Source organism: Dermacentor silvarum, chromosome 6 (genome assembly GCF_013339745.2).
Source record: "Dermacentor silvarum isolate Dsil-2018 chromosome 6, BIME_Dsil_1.4, whole genome shotgun sequence".
In the NCBI taxonomy this organism is placed as follows: Eukaryota; Metazoa; Arthropoda; class Arachnida; order Ixodida; family Ixodidae; genus Dermacentor; species Dermacentor silvarum.
Genome location: NC_051159.1, coordinates 151298343 through 151307310, shown reverse-complemented (window position 1 = coordinate 151307310; position 8968 = coordinate 151298343).

The following is an 8968-nucleotide window of genomic DNA, read 5'->3' as shown; positions in this document are numbered from 1 at the left end:
CATAAGATACGCAAACAATCGTCCATCTATTCGCGAGTCGCCATCATCTTCGGCTAACATAACTGGTTTGTGAAGATTAGACTGATTGCTTTCAGTTCATTTTGTGGGCGGAGTACCTGAAAACGGCTGCTTCAATTCAAAGCCATGCAATTTGTGTCGGACGCATCATTAAGCTAAAATCACCATAATGCCTAAACGGCTAATCTGACAAATCTGACAAATCTGGTAATCTGACAAATTCGGCTGTTACAATGTAAGAATGTAAAAGGGTCATTTAGAGCTTTAGGCAGTGCTATTTCGATCGAGCGACCTGTTCTCGCCTCGGTGAAAAAAGCGCCTTACTACGTAAATCGCACCCACTTCTGTCGTGCAATTTATTAAAGCAGCGCCCGTGTTCTAAGTTATCACCAGCATACCCTAGGCAGGGATACCGACTCTAGATTATGGGGCTCTGCTCTTATTAGGAGAAAGACGCAAAATGGATTAAAGAAATATAAGGTGTTTCTAATGGAAATCAACTTTCACTCGTGAAGAACAGGGGGCTGAAAGTCACGGCGAGGCCGCGCGCGCTAAAGTGATTGTTTTCATATAGTCGCCGACCTATGTGCGCACGAAGATTTTGTCGGGTGCAGCTCCTTGAATGAGGAGAAAGGATAGAATACTCTGTAAGAATGTAACCCCGCATTCAGAAATGCGCCTTAACCTGCAGTCCATGCTTGACTCGCTCAAGATAACGCCTGGTGTGAACGGCCCCACGATGCTCATTGCCTTTCCTTAGGCGCCTTCACATTAGGCGTTCATTTTTTTTTTTTTGCGATAAAGACTTGCCCTTAAGGCATAATTCTTGATGTGTATATGTGTATTATATGTGTGCTGTGAGGCCTGTGTTGTGTATGAATTGAAGCAGTGTTTTGTGGAATCTGTTCTCTTGACGAAGTCAAGCATGGGCTTCAAGTTAAGTCGCGTTTCTGAATACGGGGTAAGACAGTGTGTCCACTCAAAGCGCCAAATACATCTTAAGCGCAAAATTGTTCAATCAATTCTGCATATAAGCGTGTAATGTACAGGAGAGAGATTCATGATAAAATTATCTAGCACTTAGAGCTCGTTTACCGTATTGAAGAAATAGCTGCCGATCACCTTAAATTCACGAAGGCAAGAGCGCGCCGAACGCTCTTGTGGTAATGTTGCATACTAGTAACGAACTTATGGCCGTTTTATTTCTTATCCAAACTACGTGTCTGCAAGAGCGCAGACTGGTTTGCGCTACCGGAACCATGAAAGTAATTAGAATGAGATCTGTTCAAGTATCACGTGATTGGCGATTGCCCCAGCATGCGCGCGCGGCAACAGCGGTCCTTGCTCGTATAGAAGCGATAATTCCCGCTCGGATTTGAAGTGCGCCTGGTATACACTACATCGCGCACACCGGCTGTATCTGTCGGCGTAATAAGGACAGAAAACACAAACAATTCATGATTTTTAAATGTAGCTCCGATTTGGAGGACGGGCAAAGGTAGCAAGCTGGACAAAAATCTTATGCTGACAGATGTGCTTTGACAAGCTTAACCGCATTACAAATGTGTACTGCGGTGAGATTATCTAACATGCGAAAATTAAAATCATACCGGCAAACGGAGGCCACGGGAGTGCGCCCGAGATTATAATAAAGCGGGCGGCACGGAACCTCTAGGGCACCCAAGGGGCAGCGGGGGCATCAGAGCTTGGACCCGGGTTGGTCCGTGGATCGGGGCCGTCGTGGCCGGAGCCCTGTGCCGGAAAATTTTCGCCTACAAGATATCGTGGACAGCCAATCGTCTACACACTCGGCACCCGGAGGCCTTGGCGAGCCCAGAACCCACGGGCCAGCCCAGGTTCCAGCTGTGGCGTCCCGGTTTAACCTTTGGTGTCCCGGAGGTGCCGCCAATGTATGCAAAGTCATGGCACGTTGTTTACTCTTGGTACCTGCAAATTCTCACTTCCCTTCACCGCAACACACTATATGCTTCACCCCATTAAATGATGTACTGCAGTGTAGCCATTAAGAAACGAGAAGTAAATAAATAAGATGATCGGTGCAATTAAATGCTCCGTGCACTACGTGGCACTAGGTCGCACTACGGGGCATTGCGTGCACGTTAAAGGACTCCAGGTGGTCAAAACTATTCCGGACTACCCCACTATGTCGTGCCTCATATCACATCTTGGTTTTATCACGTAAAACCGCACAATTTCATTTATTAGGCAGATGATTCGCGCGATGTCCTAATTTAGGACTCACGGGGCGGGGCGGCTTAACCCCACACATAAAGCCTGTTTCGGCATCATAGTGGTTATAGATACTTGCTTCCAACCAGAATACAGAGGTTTACGATATTTTTCGATTTTTCGATGGGCACAAAACCTACATCTGGTGATAGCCACCATATGCGCACGGTAAAAGTGGGGCAATGCTTTCTCGCAATACTCATATGACGTCTACGCAAATGACATCTTTCGAGAAGATTGTCTGTCGTATAACAACATGGTTAATTGAATAAATTTCGGTAAGGGATAATTAAACTGCTTCCTTCGTTACCTCACGGAAGTGGAAGAGGAGGAGGAGGAGGAGGAAAAAGAAGAAAGGAAAGGCAGGGAGGTCAACCAGACGCACGTCCGGTTTGCTACCCTACACGGGGGAAGGGGATTAAAGGGATGAAAAGAAAGAAGTTACCTCAACGATGTGCGCGATCACCGCCCCTTTGTTTGCGTCAGTGGGACCACGACTGCTACTTGTGGAGATTTGTCATTTCATTGGTATAACGTAAATAATAATAATAATAATAATAATAATAATAATAATAATAATAATAATAATAATAATAATAATAATAATAATAAAAAACGCTTAACCTTGCACTCGGCCGCGCAACGCCTGAAACAGCGAAGCCGGGCGATCGTAGCCCAGCATTTTCCGGGAGTGCGCGGCAAACTTTTCATCTTATTACTCATGATGATGATATTTTCTTTTCGCTTGTCTCGGACTTGCGGCCGTCACTGCGCGTTGCATAACGCAGCTTGCAACACCGACACCGCATTGCCATGCCGACAACGCGTTCCAGCAGAACCGCTCTGTGAATGCGTGTCTCTCTCTCTCTCTCGGACTTACGACCGTCACTGCGCGTTGCATAGCGCAACTTGCAACACCGACACCGCGTTTCAATGCCGACAGCGCCTTCCACCGCGTTTCAATGCCGACAACGTGTTCCAGCAGACCCGCTCCGTGAATGCGTCTCTCTCTATCGCTCGTATTTTCTTTATCTCTCTCCCGAGCATAGCGCGCAAAACCTCTTCTTCACCTCGGAGAGCATTGGCACGAGCGCGTGCCAATGCTCTGCCAGCTGTGGAAGAAGACCACGACGCCCAAACGCAATCATATGGTTCGCATAAATGCATGCTCTGCAAGCGTGGCTGTACAGCCACGCTTGCCTCTGGAGAGCTAGAATGTGTGATCGCCATGCCGATCAAGCCCGCGATCTACAAGATCATTCTTTCAGGAAAGTGCAGCTTATGTAAGAAGTGTGTACACTGCGCAGGAACCTCCACCTGACTGGATGCACTTGTTAGGCGCATGTGTGTGTTTGCCCGAGTTTTAAGTGTGTAGCTATGTCCGCACTGTAATATACCTTCAGTTTTGTGTTCCACGCATTAAAGAAAAAAAAATAATTACTCCATCTCCCGCTAAAGGAAACCATGTGTGGATGCGAAGCAGCTGGGAGATGGTTAGCTTGAGAGGGAGATGGTTTCGCGGCAGCGGCCCTAGCGCTCATCGCGGCGCTGCACAGGAGAGAGAATGAGGCGTGCGCGCTCCGTCATTTTCATACCGCGGAACTACCGTGGCGCCCCCAGCGGAGTATGCAGCTGTTGCACCACCTGTCGTGCGCGCCGCTCCGGAATCCTAGAGGAGAGAAAGGGGGAGGCGACGCCGCGCGAGGGACGGACAAAGCCCCCGCCATAAGCTGCTTCGCAAAAAAAAAAAAGTGGCTGTACAGCCTAGTGGTTACGACGCTCGCCTTGGGACCGTGGGTATACGGGTTCGAATCCCACGTCTGCAAAAATAGTTTACTTTCTTTTATTTATTTCTTCATTGCTGATGATGATAGTTTCTTGATACGAACCAGAAATTACGGCTGGCTTACACAGCTTCGCTATTCATAAAGCCATAATCTGAATGGGGCTCAACGCGCGTGAAATCTGCGCGTTACGCAAGGAGTGTGGCAGAGGACACCGCATACATTCTGGTCAACCGAGAATCATTCTGAAATTGGAAGTTACGCATCGCTTGGAAGGTTCGGGGCCGTCGAAAAGCATCTTTATTATTATTATTATTATTATTATTATTATTATTATTATTATTATTATTATTATTATTATTATTATTATTATTATTATTATTATCTGTGTTAGAGAACATGTTGGCGCCTGTAAACGGCGCCGGCTACTCCGTTTAAATGACATACACACACCACCACCACACACACACACACACCACACAACCACACAACACACACACACAAACCACACACCACACACACACACACACACACACACACACACACACACACACACACACACACACACACACACACACACAACACACACACACACACACACACACACACACACACACACACACAACACACACACACACACACACCACAAACACACACACACACACACACACATCCCCCACAACACACACACACACACACACACACACCACACCACACACACACACACACACACACACACACAACCACACACACACACACACACACACACACACACCACACACACACACAACACACACACACACACACACACACACACACACACACACACACACACACACACACACACACACACACACACACACACACACACACACACACACACCACACACACACACCACACACACACACACACACACACACACACACACACACACACACACACACACACACACACACACACACACACACACACACACACACACACACACACACACACACCACACACACACACACACACACACACACACACACACACACACACACACACCACACACACACACACACACACACACACACACACACACACACACACACACACACACACACACACACACACACACACCACACACACACCACACACCACACACACACCACACACACACCACACACACACCACACACACACCACACACACACACACTATTCCTGGAAACACGAATATGCGCAAATGCTGGAAAAATGAAGCACATTCATGAAGACAACGTTCTGACGCAATAAACTTAGCACAATGAGACTTCAAGAAGCTGGGCTAATGCACGTGAGTCATTGTGCTGCAGTTTTTGTTCCATCCTGTCTCAATCGAAGCGTTTCCATGGCGCTTAGTAACACTATTGGAGGGAGATTTCATCTCGGGACGACTCAACGTACTGAAACCCAACGTCGCCGAGCCCGGTCAGCCGCGTTTGTGTTCTACCCATCTGCTGGTGCACAAGAGCGGCGATACGCGCACGAGCGCGAGGCGGAAACCGTTCGCGAGCCCGACGACACGCACGAGTCAGCTGCGGGAGCCGCACATAGAGCGACGGTGGAGGAGCACTTTATCGCACAAGGCGCTGTCGCAGCAGCACAGATAGCTCTCCTACATTCGCGTGGTGAAAACGAGAAGCCACTATGTTCATTTGTGGTGATAGAGGCAGTGGCATTTTGTGGATTATGCTTTTCAAGTGCAGTGCGAGATATGGTGGCGCTGCAAATGGCGTCTGCGGTGACGTCAGCTATGGCAACGTTACAATCTAGTAACGTTGAGCTAGGGGAATCGCCTTTGTCGCGTGTACGCTTCGGCTGTAATATAGTGAAGCGCCTTGGTAACCATCCGATTGGGACCTCCAAAATTATTCCTTATACAGGTCGCCTTGCTGTCAAGATCGCGTCACTCGTAACAGAGCAGCATAAGCCCGTTCAGCGAAAACAAAAACTATATTTAACATAAGTTCAAAAGATGCTTAGAAACCACCAACGCTTTAGTGCACACTTCGTTCGACGAAATGTGCTACTGCCGCCGACCTTATGACATCTAAGTTATGGCATACTCTGCGGCGAAACCCAGCAATGCGCAAGGGAAAGCTGCAGGGTGTCGAGTGCTGTTAATGGCTCTCTTGTCGGCAGAATTATTGATTCGTGTACATCTTCTTCATGCCTTCTCATTTCGTCGCCTGCTTCTCGACCGTGATGGTTTCTACAATGTTGATCGTCGGTTCCGAACACATCCTCGCGTTGTGGTCGACCGCGACGCATATTCGTCAGCCGTGTCACCTGCTGCTGCTGCTGCATGGCAACAAGCGGCGTACAGGTGCGGCAACTGCGCAGCAGGACTGGAACACTCGCTGTCATCGGCACCCTCATCAAGCGCGTCGCTACAACTGTCGTGTGTTGTAGCAAATCCTGTCGTCCGCCAGAAAGTATTCGCGCTCCACTAAGCCCTCGTATATCATTTCAAAGGCTTGGCGAACATTTATCTTGGAAAGCTCATCCTCGTGCTCGGGGGGCAGGGGCGGCGCCACTACGTATAAGCAACATTCTTTGTACAAATAAATAAATTCGTTGCAGTGGCCTTTGCTGTAAAGTGGCTGGAACATACGAAATCCTTCGCTATACAGGTCATTTCGTTGTAGAGGTATTCGAATGTAGCTGCATTTTCATTCATTTGCTCATGCTTTCACTGCGTGCTCGCGAAGCATGTCAATCTCCGATCACTGTCTATATGTTTTTGAGTGTCAGTTTTACATGTATTGTTAACACGAGGCCAACTACCTCATATCTTTTATGTACCTTCCATAATAACAAAGGCGTCGAACTAAAAACATAATCTCTTGTCTCAGCCGCAAAACGTCAAGCCGAATGAGAAACTGGAGTCTACTAGTTTTGTAACCAAAGAACAATCTTGCGGCTCAAGTTCAATCACAAAATGACGCGTTGACTAAGTCGCAGCGTAGTTGAAAACAAATTTTACATTTTGTTCACAACTCCACTCATTTGGTGCAGCATAACTAAGGCTACATTGTTGCAGAGAAAAACCTCGTAAATTCACTGACACACGGTTACTGTCGAACTGTAGTTGCATCACATTTTATCATGTTTTGCAACCGTCAGGCATGCTTTACACTATCCTCCTGCAAAGAAATCTCATAAATTTTTGCGTAAAAATGTAATGTTAATTTGCATTAAAATGATGGAACTATTTTTGTTCAATGCACGTTTAAACATGTGTAAGCGGTCGAGAAGCTACGCTTCTTCAGTGTAAGAAAAAAATATTTTATTGTGGTAAATGGAATGAATAAGAACCTATTTTCAAGACTTGGAGTCGTGTTTGCGTAACAGTTATTGTTTTTGTGTGTGTACGCTTCCTTGATCTCGCCAGTTAACGCTTCAGTTGCTTATTTCATCGTGTGCAGAGAACCAACAACTTTTCAATTGGATCATTCTAGTTTAACAACACCCCTCTTAAAAGCAAAGAAAAAACTTTTAGGACGAAGCAGGCTGCACAAAGTATATTTGGCCTGGGTTTAAGCCTGTTTTCTTACGCGATAGTACTTTTTCGCATCGTTGGACAAATCTCGCCCGGAAACTGTGCGCGCAACTAAGCCATTGGAGCAAACAAATAACACTACGTCAAGCTTCGCGTTAGTAACCTTTATTTCTTGTTTATCACATGGACGCTTTCACCATTAATATACCGGGGCCGAGCTGAGTACATTTAAAGTGTCGCTGCTCTAACTATGCTGGCGCATGATGGAAGTTTAATCTTCCTGTGCATGTCAGCACTGCAGCACATGACTACGTAACTTTGCTTTACCCATTTTTTTTCTCTGCTCTTTACTGGAGGTTCCAAACATTTTGTAACTACTGGAAAACTTGTGAATGGGTGATCAGTAGTACACATTAAAATCCGTTTTCTTTCAGTCGATTTTCATTTACTAAAACCCTTTGGTTGCCGTTAACTCATACCATACTCTCATCCAACGTCACTTTTTATACGAAAAGCGCATGATCTTCGTATTGTAAGCGAAAGAAGCACGGAACTTTAGGCAAACCTTGAACCTGTAACTCAACCACACAGCCTCTGTTCTCACATTTCCTGCTTTCTGAGCGCGTTCGGCTTGTATCATGCCCGACCACTTAACATTGGTGATCCTTATTTAATGCCACATTTTGCTGCAGTGCCGCTAAAGCGCTGCAGTATGGAACCGCAGTAACCAATTAATATTTCGAGAACGGCATAAAAACTTTCCATCATGTGCTTAAAGCACTGGGGAGCGAAAAAAATGTAATATCATGTGGCCAACGGAACGTGCGACCAACCACGCAGGGCGCGCTGGACATAGCCAAACACTCAATTCATTACACACGGTAGTGCAAGATCCAATCGCAAACGAAGAAGAAGAAGAAGCAGACAAGCTATTCTGAGTGGGCCACCACCAAAAAAAAAAACAATATTTTCACAAGATATTCACGTCGTACACGCACGTGTACACACTGATGACTAGCAGACGACTCGATAAGCAGTGCTTGTCTCAGTCGCTGAGGCAAACCACAAGAAAGAAAACACCACAGTGAGGGTGAGTGAGGGTGAGGGAGGGGCAGAAAGGAAAGCTGAGAAGCGCGACAAGGTCTTCGTGATTCCGTACATGCATCAAGTGCCCCGTCGTCTGAAGGAGATAGGACAGCGCTTGGACGTTCGAGTGTTTTCTTCCGCTCCCTACAACCTGTCTCAGTTGAAGAGGAGGACGTACCCTGTAAACATACGCCGGTGTCAATGTAACGTGAAGCACAGAACAATGTTTTTGGACTGTGTACAAGACGTATACAATATTCCTTTATCTTGCGACGCTTGTTACGTAGGCCAGATACGCAGATGCC